The sequence below is a fragment of the Phascolarctos cinereus genome, unplaced genomic scaffold, assembly GCF_003287225.1.
Source record: "Phascolarctos cinereus isolate Bilbo 61053 unplaced genomic scaffold, phaCin_HiC Scaffold_4;HRSCAF=312, whole genome shotgun sequence".
Classification (NCBI taxonomy): Eukaryota; Metazoa; Chordata; class Mammalia; order Diprotodontia; family Phascolarctidae; genus Phascolarctos; species Phascolarctos cinereus.
Window position 1 is genome coordinate 669,729,946 of NW_027555847.1, and position 13,852 is coordinate 669,743,797.

A 13,852-nucleotide genomic window follows, 5' to 3' on the forward strand; every position below is an offset into this window, starting at 1 on the left:
CTCTGATTTAATAGGTGTGTTTGTATACATATGTGCATTATGTATGTGTATATGTGCAATATACACAGCGCACATGCATACACATGCAAATATATGTACATACACGGACAAATACATGCATACACATATAATGCAGGTACACACATGCATATTTATGTAATATGTGTACATGCATGTATATCCACACACAGACACAGACATACAGATGTGTATATATATATACATACACACATATAACTATACCTATGTATCTCTGCATATCTACCCTTAGATATCGGTACAACATTTAGCCTGCCTATCTGTTATGCCTCATTCTCACTACTACTAACATACCAGGTTATGTTATTTCCTAGTCATATTCAACTCTTATGTATCGTTTTTTAGAATTATAGACTTATAGATGAAATGGACCTTATCAATTTTCTAGGAAATCCTTATTTTACAGTTGAGGAAACTGAGGCCTAGAAAGGCAACTTGTCCAAAGTAGTAATAGTGGTGTCAAGATTTGAACCAGGTAGTCTGACCAAGACCAATACTTTTTCTAATCCATTTCACTGCTTCCCCACATGACTTATTTTTTAAAAATCATGGATGAAATTTGTTACTGATGTAAATGATAGGAATAGGTAATGTTGAGGGGTTGCTTTGTGAAGCCAGGAACACTAATATTGTTGGTAGAGCTGCAAGTCAATCCACTCATTCTGAAAGACAATTTGGATTGATGGTAAGAAGAGACTGAAATGTCCATACCTTTGACTCAGAATGGTATATACCAAGGAGGTCAAAGAAAGGTCCTCTATAACACTAAAATATTCATAATGTTATTCTTTATTGTAGAAAAGAATTTAAAACAAAGTAGATACCCATTGATTGAGGATGAATAGAACTGGGACACATTAATATATTGGAATATTACAGCTAAATATGATGATTATAAAGAATACAGAGAGATGTGAGAATACTTGAATGAACTGATCTAGAATGAAGTAACTAGAACCAGCAAAACAATATACAAAATGACTACAGCAATATAAATGGAAAAAACGAAACAAAACAAAAAACCCAAAACCAAAACCATTGATGGCGTATATTATACTGATCAAAACTTATCTCTGAAGCAGAAATGCAGGAATCTTCCTTTCTCCCCTCTTTGCAGAGATGGGGAGCTATGGTCGTATATCCATGTATGAATTTTCAGATTTGGTTGTTGATTTGGTTAGTTTTGCTGAACTGCTTTCTTCTTTGTTATTCTTTGCTAGAGATGGGGGTGGGTAGAAAAGACAGATTGGGAAATGAAAGTAATGTAAAAATTTAAAAAATGATTATAGTATTGAACTAGACTTAGATTTAGGTTCTAACATTTTGTGATTCTCTGGAGAGTGACTTGTTTAACTGGGGATGGGGGTGAATAAGGATATTCACACTGTAAGCCAGAGATTTAGATGAATATGACTTCCTTTCTCAGAAGGAAAGTCTAGTCCCAAATGTGCTTCTAGAACACAGGAAGCTCCCCCTAGGGAGATTAGGGATCTGGGGTCTACTCATCAGGCCTCATACAGAAGCAACAGTGAAACTGCAGCATGTGGACTACATCATTGTTCTGGACAATGGAGCCCAAGGAATGATGAGGTTCCAGTCATTGTAAGGAGACATTTGAAGAAAATTCAATTATAGTCTCTGGAATGGTTTATCCTTGGAAGATTAAGTGACAAAACCATCCATCCTTGGAGTACACTGAAGAAACCTCTGGTGCTGGTGCACGCAGCCTCACCACATATTCCAGATATGAGTAGAATACTGCAAACAGCAAGTTGGGTCCCAATCCTTCAGTGCTTTGTCTATCTATGTGGCCTGTGCAGGAGGACTGAATCATGCAGAGACAAGAAGAATACAAGGACACTGGCTCTTCCTCTGAGGAGGCTCCAGAGAAATTGGGCTTTGGAGATTCCCTCATAACAGAAGACTAAAGGTAGTTATTGAGGCAGCCCATCAGGAAGATGGAGTGTTCTTACTGTGTGAGTGGGATGTGCTCAAGCTCACTGACCAATTCCTTACCATTCAGGGAAATGTCTGTTGTCTGGGATGGATGATCTCAAAAATCATCTCAAGAATTTGCTGGTGAATGGCATCATCACATCATTATCCAACAGTCAATATGAATTGCCTCTAGTGTTACTACTGAAGAACGGAAAAATATGAATGTGTATTGACTCCTTTGAATAAAGGAGCCAAGTCAACCAGCATGCCATCATGAGAGTTCCAGATGTGTTGGGTTATCCATCAGACAGCCAGTGGTTCTCAGTACTGATTCTCACAGTGGCTACTGCCTGACTTCTGAGGCAGAAAAAGACAAGAAGAAGATTCCTTTCATATGCTCAGCTAGATGTTTACCAGTTTGATCTTATGCTGCAAGGAATGTCTGGGAAACCTGTCAGTTTCCAAACACTAATGGAGAAAGTAGTTGGATATCTAAACAAAATATCAGCATGTTTTGATAACAGCATTGGCTCTGGGAAGAGCAAAAATGTTGGAGTGACTAAAGGAAAATGGCTTAAATTTTTTCAGGGGCAAATGTCAGTTTTGTAGAGTTTCTGTCAAGTCTGTAGGCCATGTGTCAAGAAGGTTGAGTAGCCACATAGAGCAGATAAAGACGCTCCTGATTTGTCCATGTTCAAAGAACCTTTAAGATTGAGAGAGATTTTCTGATTTGTTTGAAACTATACTGCTGTTCCTAAGCCACTGAATGGCCTCTCTCAAGATTACTGACTATGCTATTCTTCATCTTATGATGATGACACAAGACTGAAGCCACATTTGGGAGGGATGGTCTTGTGATATGTAGGTGAAACTGACTTAAAAAGTAGAAGCCTTAAAGGGCAGAGGAGACATGGCAGTAGAGGCCAGAGACTTGCTTAGACAGGAACAAACAATTCCACCCCTGAGTAGTGTTGATTCTATATCTTCAATGTCATAGAAAAATCCTAGTGCCATCAAGGAATTTTCTCAGGAAATCTGTTTCCCTAGAGGAGAACCTAGAGAAACTTGAAGTGGATGTGTGACTTTTTTACTATGATGGCAAATATCTGAGTTTAAAAAAGAGGTATGGTTGAAAGTGTTAAAGTTCTTATTTTTGTATTTTTTAATCTTTAATTTTATTTTCATTACATTTTACATTCCAGGCTGTATCATTCCCTCTCTCCCTACCCCATACTAAAAAAGGCCACTATTTCACACACACACACACACACACACACACACACACACACACACACACACCCCTATTCATTAAGTATTCTGTGGTTACAACTCTTTCACCAGATCTTTTAGCCACCTCCACCATCCTTTGTGGAGCTAGGGTACTGTGGTTAATAAGCCTTTCTTTTGTAAGGTTATACTACAACTCTTTCAATCTGGTTTTAAGGTGGTTCTTGCAATATCTTGTGCCCGAGCTAGAGTCCTCCACTGAGGTTCGAAGTTCAAGGCCAATTGTAATTCAATCCTTAATCTACTAGAGGTTTGTGATTAATGCATTTTTCTCCAACAGGGGAAGGTACAGCTGTTCTTAAATCAACATTCTCGGGCAAAAGATATGAAATTTGTTTCAGTTCTCTGAGCCAGGCTTTGGAGACAATACTCATGAAGCTCCCTTCTCATCTAGGCTTTACCAGAAGATACAAAAACCTGGGATAAGAGCAAGCATGTTAATTGGACTCCAAATGGAATTCTTTCATTAATTGCTTTACTTTTTCCAAACCTTCCATAACTGCTGAATTTTTAACCTCTCGAGATTGAACTGACCTGTCATTTATGACTCTGCTGAGACTCAGTTCAACTTTCACCTATTACTACTACTACTACTACTACTACTACTACTATTATTCATGAATTGGAGGACTAGGAAGAGAGATGGGAGAAGGATATATGTTTTCCTTGGACCTGGAGAGCAGAATTAGGGCCAGGCAGGGAAAGATTTGTGGTTGATGGTATTTAAAAAACAAAATAAAAGCAAACTATTAGAGCTGTCCAAAAAAAGGAAAGAAGGATTGCTTCAGAAAGAAGAATAATTTGGAATCATTTATTCTTTTATTCATTTATTCTTCAGGTACACCTTAGAGTCCATAATCTGTAAGATCCATTCCAGTTTGGCTTGATAATCTATGATGTACAAAGACATTAAAATCCAGAGAAAATGGAGTGTGAGCAAGAAGATGGAAAATAGGCAAGGGGCCAGGTATGAAAAATTAACCAGCTAAAATGGGAAATGTCAGTGAGGAAGCAGATTGGGAGTTACTAACCTTTTCAGCCTTAAGCCTTAAGTGGCATAATATGGCAAGGAGAAAGGAATAACAGAGACTGTTTGAAGGGGCAGGAAAAGGAATAGGGATAAAGGGTAATGCCAGGAGTTCTCAAAGCAACTAAAACGTTATCAATTAAAGAGGGGTGAACATTTGTCAGGGCTGATGATTTGGAGGTTCCTTCTTAGGTTTGGGTATAAATGGATACTCTTTGATATCATTACCTACTCTGGGAGTCTGCCAGCCTAGAACTAGTCTGTCTGTCCAGTTAATCACTGATTATTCAGAGAGTTCAATAATTATAGAATTGGAAGACCTTACAGGTCAACTAATCCAATTTCTCATAATTAGTATAGTTGGATTTATCATTATGACTGATCTTGCAAGGCTAGGGGCTAAGAACTCTACAGACTGATGTCCTGGACTATATAGATCTATGAGATCCTTCTTGCCTCTTTATAAAGGCTAGGTTTGAAGACACAGATTCCTGGCTTCTATCTTCTGCTCCTACCATGTCCTTCTTGGCATAAAGATTCACAATGAATGCCAAAATATTAGGGGTAGAAGTGTATTTTATTTAGAAGAATAACAATGAAGACAGAGATGGTTGGAAAGGAAGGCAACCATCAGGTTCTCATGCCTGCCCAAGACCAGAGAAAATGTTATCAATTCTGAGGGACTTCTTGGAGGTATATCTCAGGACTAGAAGGATGCTGCAGTGGCTCCACCTTCAGCCACAGCCCACCCTCTGCTCTGAGGGTCACATCTGCTTTCCTTCAGTCTGGTTTCTCATGAGGTAGGACATGGAATCGCAGCAAAGTGAGGGCCAGCACAACCTTCATCTCAGACATGGCAAAGTTCTGGCCAATGCAGTTCCTGCTCAAGGTAAAGGGGCCCTGAGGTCAACCTGCTTCTCAGAACCCTCCCCTCTTCCCCAATCCATTTAAGGATGGGGCATCTATAACCCAAAGAGGTGACATACCTTTTGGAATTTTGAAGCTGCCCACACTGACAAAAAGGGTGAGCAAATCTCTCAAGGATGTAGATGGGCAAATAGATGTTCTAGTCTCATCTGGATCCAGCTGAGAAGGGCATAAATGCCAGGGGTGACATCTTCTGGGTGTTTTGGGCATCGAAGAGGTATGGATCATAGACTGGGGCACAAGGACGTGGTTAGAGAGGCTGGTGGGAGTTATCCCAGGGTCATACCCACTCAAGGTCAATAGGCTTCCCACACAGTGGGATCATAGTCAGAATAGACAGATCTAGAACAGAATAAATACCTATCACCTTGTGCTTTCTGCAGCTCTGCCATGAAATGTATACCTAGGGTGTTCTTAGTTTTTGATGTTTGTGGGGCTCAGTTCTACTTCACACCAATATCCCTAATCTCTAGTTTGGACCATCCATGGGGTAAAAGGTTGGTGTTGGTACCTCAGAGTTGGGCCACACAGCTGGGTTGTGGTGTGTTCCAAAGATGTGGATGAGGCATACATTCCCTAACAGGTAAGGAGAAGAGAGATGGCATAATATTGTCCCAAAATTCCATGCCTACACTCATGGACATGACCATCTAGCCTCTTCAGTGGGACTGCCTTTGCCCCTTCCCATGGTAAAATCCACCATTTGCCATCTTCCATCCTTCCTTCCTCCAAACTTCCTCTTCCCCATTCTGTGACTCTCCCTCCCTTTGCTATGTGGACTGGGCCAAGGCACCTGTGGGAATAATTCGACTATCAGGTAGCTGGATGTCCTTGGCACATTTGTGGACCACAATAGTAACTGGTTGGTGCAGCCTCATGCTCTCCTTGATATACATGGTCAGGAATGGCATTGGGGATAGATCATCCCCAAGGACAAAAGAACTGTCAGCCCAGACCCATAGCGTTGAAAGGGAGGACATACCTCCTCAATACTTGTGGAAAAAGAAGAGGATGAGGAAGTTGTTAACTTGAAGGAATCTATTAATCAGTGGCTGGAGAATTTTATACTCAGACATTAGGGAATATTAAGAGAACTATGGATGAACAATAGAGATGTGGGAAGGGGGCTTTGACACTTGAAATCTCCCAGTGTTTTATCCCTGGGTAGGAGCTGTGTTAAAGTTAAACTGAAATCAGCTGTGGGTTGGCTCAGCCTTTATGTCTCTCTTGGTAAGGGGGAAGCTGTTTCAGTAAAGGAGAGTCATCATCTGCTAAAGATTAGTTCCAGCCAAGTTGGGATGATAGAGTTGGGTGATAGAGTGCGGACTTTAGAGTTAAGATGTGAGCTTGAATCCTGCTTCAGTCTCTAGCTAGCTATGTAACCCTGGGCAAGTCACTTCACCTATGTCTCCCTCAGTTTCCTTTTCTATAAAATAGGAAAAACAGAGAGGAAATAATAACATCTACTTCCCAGGTAGGGGATCAAAGGAGACAACATATGTAAAATATCTGGCCAGCATCAAAGTGCTATATAAATGCCTGCTTGTACTATTATATTGTAAATGGTTCATTTGGGAATGTCTTTGGTTGTGGACAGGGTAGACAGAAGCTCCGTCCCCTGACTACACACACCTACGGGTATCCCTAGCTCTGACCCCATGATTCCAACCCCAGCCTCAGCCTGCATTAACCATTCAATCTTCTCTGGTTGATGACCTCTCTCAGGAGCTCTTGTATCTCCTGGTGGCAGCGGTCCTGGTGCTCCTGATGCTGGTCTAGGTTATAGAGGGCCCAAGAGACACCACTTGCAATTGTATCATGCCCTGGGGTGAAAAGAGAGGAAAAGGAATGCAGAGAGGTGGTATAGTATGGTGGTTAGGAACACCCATTACTAGACTGTGGAGGGAGAGGAAACATACCCATATACCTAGGCCAGTACTGGTGAAAAAATATATGACAGGGTCTGACACCAGGGCTAATTAGGACCCCAACAAGAAATCTCATTCCAACCAGAGGACCTCTTAAGCCCTTGCCGTTCCCTCTCCATTTGTCCTTTTACCTCCAAACATGAAGGTGTTGGCTTCTTCTCGGATATCCTTATCTGACAAAAGCTTCCCATTTGCATCCTGAAACACCCCACATTTCTCGGTTTTTGGTTTCCTATCTTCCCATGCATAACTCTGCTCAGGGGACCCAAGCAGCATTTCAAGTACACCTAGAACCACCTAATTTCCCTATAACCTATATAATTGACCCCTGTGAATGTGTCACCAATTCCAGGAACATTGGATACAGCTAAAACCATCTTCTGGACTCATGTAGCTGTTAAAAAACTTGCAGGTTATTATGCCTAGGAGGTCCCCTAAAGTTTGTAGAACTCTCAGAAACCATCCAGGTCCACCTAGAACCAGATTTCCTGAAGGTTCCTGAAGCACTCATAACCCCAGAATCCTGGATTTGAAAAGAGCTTTTACTGAACATATGAATTTCATCTACTTTTAGAGATGTACAGCCAGTGTTGGGATGCTCCTATGGCAGGGGTCCTCAAGCTGTGGTGTGTGAATTAGTTTTAAGTAAAATAATTTGAGAAAAGATGGAGCCAAGATGGCAGAGTAAATGCAGTGACTTGCTTGAGCTCTATTCCAAACCCCTCAAAATACCAGTAAAAATGAGTCCAAACAAATTCTAGAGCAGCAGAACCCACAAAAACAAATTTCCAGCCCAAGAAAACCTTGAAGGTCTACAGGAAAGGTCTGTCGCACTGGGTTGGGAGAGAAACACCGTTCAGCATGGGCTATCCCTGCAAAGACAGGGGTTGAGCAAAACTGGAGCAGGCCTCAGGGGACTGAATCAGGGGGAGCTGCGGCAGTTTCCAGACTTCTCAAACCACAAATGCCAAAGACAACTCAGACAGTGAGCTGAAAAAGTTTGTCAGACCTGGATGAGAGGAGTTTGGTCTAACCCTGGCCCCACAGGAGCCCTGGGTGGCAGCCACAGAAGCAGAGACTGCTTCTCAGTCCACAGACAGTGGCGGTATCAAACAAGCTGATCAGAGGAGGATTGTAGGGATCTCTTTGCTGTTGCTGAGGCAAGATTCTCTTGCTTTGCCTGTGCTTAGATCTGGGTCACAGTCCTGGGTGTCATTCCTGGGGTGAGGAGGAGTGCTGGCATGGGGAGCTTGTGGTAGTAGTGAAGAGGGAATCCTCTGCACAGTTACAAGGCAGAAAAGATTGCTTGTGGTCACTCATAGACCAGAGCACAGGCCAGGAAAGGAGTAAACACCTTGCTTTTGAGCATACCACCTTAGAGAAATTGAAAAATTATAGGTCCCTAGAAGTATTTCTGAAAACATCTGCACAAAACCCCCAAAGCTTGGGACAGTACACCCTCCACACTGGAAGCAGATCCCTACCTTAACACAGTTTAAAATTTAAATAATTGACTGGGAACATGAGTAAATAGCATAAAAAATTCAGTCTACAGACTCTTACTTTGGTGACAAAGAAGATCAAAACATACAACTAGAAGAAGACAACAAAGTCAAAGCTTCTACATCCAAAGCCCCCAAGAAAAATGTGACTTGGTCTCAGGCCATGGAAGAGCTCAAAAAGGATTTTGAAAATCAAATAAGGGAAGTAGAGGAAAAATTGGGAAGAAAAATGAGAGTGATGCAAGAAAATCATGAAAAATGAGTCAACAGGTTCCTAAAGGAGAACCAAAAAATGCTGAAGAAAATAACTCTTTAAAAAATAGCCTAACCCAAATGGGAAAAGAAGTCCAAAAAGCTAATGAGGAAAATGCCTTAAAAAGCAGAATTGTCCAAATGGAAAAGGAGGTCCAAAAACTCACTGAAGAAAATACTTCCCTAAAAGTTAGAATGGAGCAATTGGAAGCTAGTGACTTTATGAGAAATTGAGGCATTGTAAAACTAATCCAAAAGTATGAAAAAATAGCAGAGAATGTGAAATATCTCATTGGAAAAACAACTGACCTAGAAAATAGATCCAGGAGAGAGAATTTTAAAATTATTGGATGATCTGAAAGTCATGATCAAAAAAAGAACCTAGACATCATCTTTCAAGAAATTATCACGGAAAACTGCCCTGATATTCTAGAACCAGAGGGTAAAATAGAAATTAAAAGAATCCACAAATCACCTCCTGAGATCCCCAAAGGAAAACTCCTAAGAATTCCCAGGTCAAGGAGAAAATATTGCAAGCCACCAGAAAGAAACAATTCTAGTATTGTGGAGCCACAGTCATGACAACACAGGATTTAGGAGCTTCTACATTAAGGGATCTGAGGGCTTGGAATATGATATTCCAGAGGTCAAAGGAACTAGGATTAAAACCAAGAATCACCTACCCAGCAAAACTGAATATATTATTTTAGGGGGAAAAAACGGACATTCAATGAGAGGACTTTTAAGCATCCTTGATGAAAAGACCAGAGCTGAATAAAAAATTTGACTTTCAAATACAAGACTCAAGAGAAGCATGAAAAGGTAAACAGGAAAGAGAAATCATAAGGGACTTATTAAAGTTCAACTGTTTGCATTGCTACATGGAAAGATGATATTTGTAACTCGAGATCTTTCTCTGTATTAGGGTAGTTGGAGGGAATATCTATATCTAGATCTATATCAAAAAAATAGATACAGATATAGATACAGATATAGATATAGATATAGATATAGATATAGACATAGATATATAGATACATAAATATATAGACAGGGGGCACAGGGTAAGTTGAATATAAAGGAATGATATGTAAAAAATAAAATTAGGAGGTGAGAGATAATTATACTGGGAGGAGGGGAAATGAAGAGATACAATGGGGTAAATTATTTCACATAAAAGAAGCAAGAAAAAGCTTTTACAGTAGAGAGAAAGAGGGGGGAGGCAAAAGGGAATGAATGAGTCTTACTCTCATCAGATTTGGCTGAGGAGGGAATAATATACACACTCAATTGGGTATGAAAATCTATCTTACCGTAAGGAAAATAGGGGGGAAGGGGATAGGAGAGGAGTGAGATAGAAGGGAGGGCAGATTGGGGGAGGGGGTTATCAGAAGCAAACGCTTTTGAGTAGGGACTGGGTCAAAGGAGAGAATAGAATAAACAGGAGGGCCAGATAGGATGGAGGGAATTATAGTTAGCATTTCACAACATGACTCTTACGGAAGTGTTTTGTACGACAATACATGTATAATCGCTATCGAATTGCTTGCCTTCTCAATGAGGGTGGGTGGGAAGGGAAGAAGAGAGAGAATTTGGAACTCAAAAGTTTTAAAAATGAGTGTTAAAAATTGTTTTTACATGAAACTGGAAAATAAGATATACAGGCAATGGGGTATAGAAATCTATCCTACTCTACAGGAAAATAGAATAGAAAGGGGATAAGAGAAGGGGGTGGGTTGATAGAAGGGAGGGCAGATTAGGGGAAGGAGTATTCAGAATCCCTGTTGTCTTGGGGTGAAGGGGGAGAGATGGGGAGAAAATTTGGAACTCAAAATCTTGTGGAAATGAATGTTGAAAACTAAAAATAAATTAATTAATTTAACAAAAAGAAAGACCCTAAAAAAATTTGAATTGTATTTCAATATAATTGGTTTCCTTTGTAATCCCATGTATTTTATTTTATGCATTTAGAAATGTTATTCTTAGAAGGGGTTAATAGGCTTTTTTTCTTTCAGTCATTTCTAATTCTTTGAGACCCTGTAGACCATAACATGCCAGTATTGTCCTTGGGATTTTCTTGTCAAAGATACTGAAGTGGTTTCCCATTTCCTTCTCCAGTGGATTAAAGCAAACGGAAGTTAAGTGACTTGCCAGAGTTTAATAAGCCAGAAAGTGTCTCAGGGTGGATTAAAATTCAGATCGTGGTTACTCCGGATCCAGAACGCAATCCATTGTGCCACTTAGCTGCTTCCAACACCTCCATAGGCTCTGCCACATTACTGAAGTGATCTGCATCCCCAAAATGTTAAGAACTCTTGTAGAATCTCCTCTTCTTTGTCTTTATCAAGCTTCGTATATTCTTTCTCAATACTGTGTCTCATTTGAGTAAACCTGAACCTTTGTTTTTTCCCAGCATAGCTAGACTTCTTTGCTATACTTAGAACTGCATACTGATATTCCTGGACATACCCAGAATCTAAGACACTCCCCTAAATTGGTTGCAGAGACATTCTTAGATATGGTGAGAATGCACAAGATTGCACTGATATGCCCAGAAGCACAGGGAGATATTGAGAATCCTTGACACCCTGCTGATGTATTTAATCACATCAATGTTTCAAAATAAGCTCAGAGCCAGAAGAGAAAAACATACACATAGAACCAGCCACAGAAATATGCCTAAACTATCTGGAACTTGATAGAGAACTGGATTTGGCATTGGGGAACTGGGCCCAAATTGTAGGTCTGCTTTTTATTATTTGTGAGACTCTGGGCAGATTGCTCCCCCAATCTGGGCTGTAGCTTCCTCTACTTCAGAATCAGTGTTGGAAAAGAAGATGTTTAAGGGGCAGCTAGATGGTGCAATGGATAGAGCTTCAGCCTTGGAGTCACGAGGACCTGAGTTCATATCCGACCTCTGACACTTGACATTTACTAGCTGTGTGACCCTAAGCAAATCACTTAACCACGACTGCCTCACCAAAAGGTTAAAAAAAAATGTTTAAAGTCTTTTCCACCTCCATATCTAAGCCTACAATCCTATGTGAAAGTGCTTTGTTTATAAAGTGTTGTGCATTTTTAAAAAGTAGCAAAGAAATTTTTAGCCATGAGAACCATAAATAAGGATAGTTCTACAAACATATAGAACCTGGGAATAATTTCCTTAATGAAAGTATAACCAGGTCCAAAATAAACTTAGATATTTTAGAACCCCAAAGATACTCTTGATAGACCCATAACCAGTCATAAAGATACTCCTAGATGTATCAGGAGGATCTGAGTGGCACAATGGATAGAGCCTGGGCCTGGAGTCAGGAAGACCAGAGTTCCAATCCAGTTTCAGACACTTAACAGCTTTGTGTCCAGGGCAAGTTGATGAACCTCTTTCTGTCTCAGTTTCCTCATAGGTAAACTGGGGATAATAATAGCACCTACCTCCCAGGGTTGTTGTGAGGATCAAGTGTCTAAACTTGTAAGGCCCTTAGCACAGCGGTATTTAGCGTATATATACTCGCACTTAGTAATTGGTACATGTTAGCTGTTATTCTCAGCTAGTATTGCAGACTCCTTTGTAATACCAGGAAGCAGCTTGGAGAGCTATTCTACACCAACAGAAGGAAAGAAACAGAGAATTGCTCCTTTCTCTTCCTTACACAAGCACTTTTCAATATGATTCTGTAAAGGCTAGGGCCTCTGAGGAGAAAAAAGAGCTTTTGAAGATAGCAAAAGTCATGTACAATTTTATTGAGGGCCCAAGTCACCCACCCCTCTAGTCTGGTCTCCCAGTCTAATACTACAGGGCCATGACTTTCTCTCCACTCAGAAAGTCTTTTGTATGCACCTGAATCCTTCTGCTCCCTTCCCCAAGCCTGCCAGACTTCATGCTCCCCACTCATCTACCCACATACTCAGCTTGGCCAGCAGCAGCACATCTATGAAATCCATAGTCTTGCCTTTACCCTTGTTCTTGAGAAAGTCTTCAGGGCCCTGTTCAGCAAGGACTTGTTTCCAGGCCTGGACAACATTATCTGTGAAGTCATGCACCAGGCGGCAGGCCTGGGAGAAGCATCTCCCATCTTTGGTGAGGGAGTACAGGATATCCCAGTGTAGAAGAAACTGATTGAAACATTTCGTATAAGGACACTCAACTCCAGGATGGAGGAGATGTAGGGACTTGGCTTCCTGTGCAAAGTAGGACGGGCAGGGTCAGATTCTGGACCAGATAGAAAGAGAACCCACAGAGTTCAGATTAAGCTCTTTAATGTCCTTCCAAACTGATTGCACCCCAGCTTGCCTGTCCTGATCACTGTCACTACCTTCCTCCAGTCTCAAAACCATTCTTGGTCCCCACAATACTCTCCATTCTTCATTGAAAATGTTCACAGAATGATAGACTCTCAGAACTGGAAGGAACCATTCAGGCTTTTTAGAACAACCCTTAATTGGACAGGAATCATTGCTACAAGATCTCCTTTTCTTGAGGACCTCAAGTGAGGAGGAATTTACTACCTTCTGAATGTACAAATTAAATTTTTTTTTTGCTGGTCTCACTGTTAGGAAATTTTTTCTTTTAATATCAGATCAAAATCTGCCTTCTGCAATTTCCACTCATTGCTTCTAGTTATGTCCTTTTGTACCCAAAACAAGTCTAATCCCTCCTCCCTTGCCTGTCCTTCCATTAGTTGAAGATGACTTATCATTTATCCCTCCATCTGCTTTTCCTGTTCATGTTCTTATAGAATTATCTGTAGTCCCTTCATCATCCTAGTTGCCCTTCTATGAACATATTACATTTTAGCAGCATTTTTTTTCATAAAATGTGATGGCCAGAACTGAACACTGCTCAGGATAGAGAAATAGTGTGGATAGAGATGTAGACCAGGAAAACCTGAGTTCAAGTCAGGCCTCAGACACTCACTAGCTATGTGATCCTGAGCAAGACACTTAACCCT

General features: G+C 40.7%; 1 pseudogene; it reads right to left on the reverse strand.

The window, feature by feature from the left end:
• Positions 1-4,960: 4,960 nt before the first annotated feature.
• Positions 4,961-13,263, reverse strand: LOC110196166 (cytochrome P450 4F3-like; annotated as a pseudogene).
• Positions 13,264-13,852: the final 589 nt, after the last annotated feature.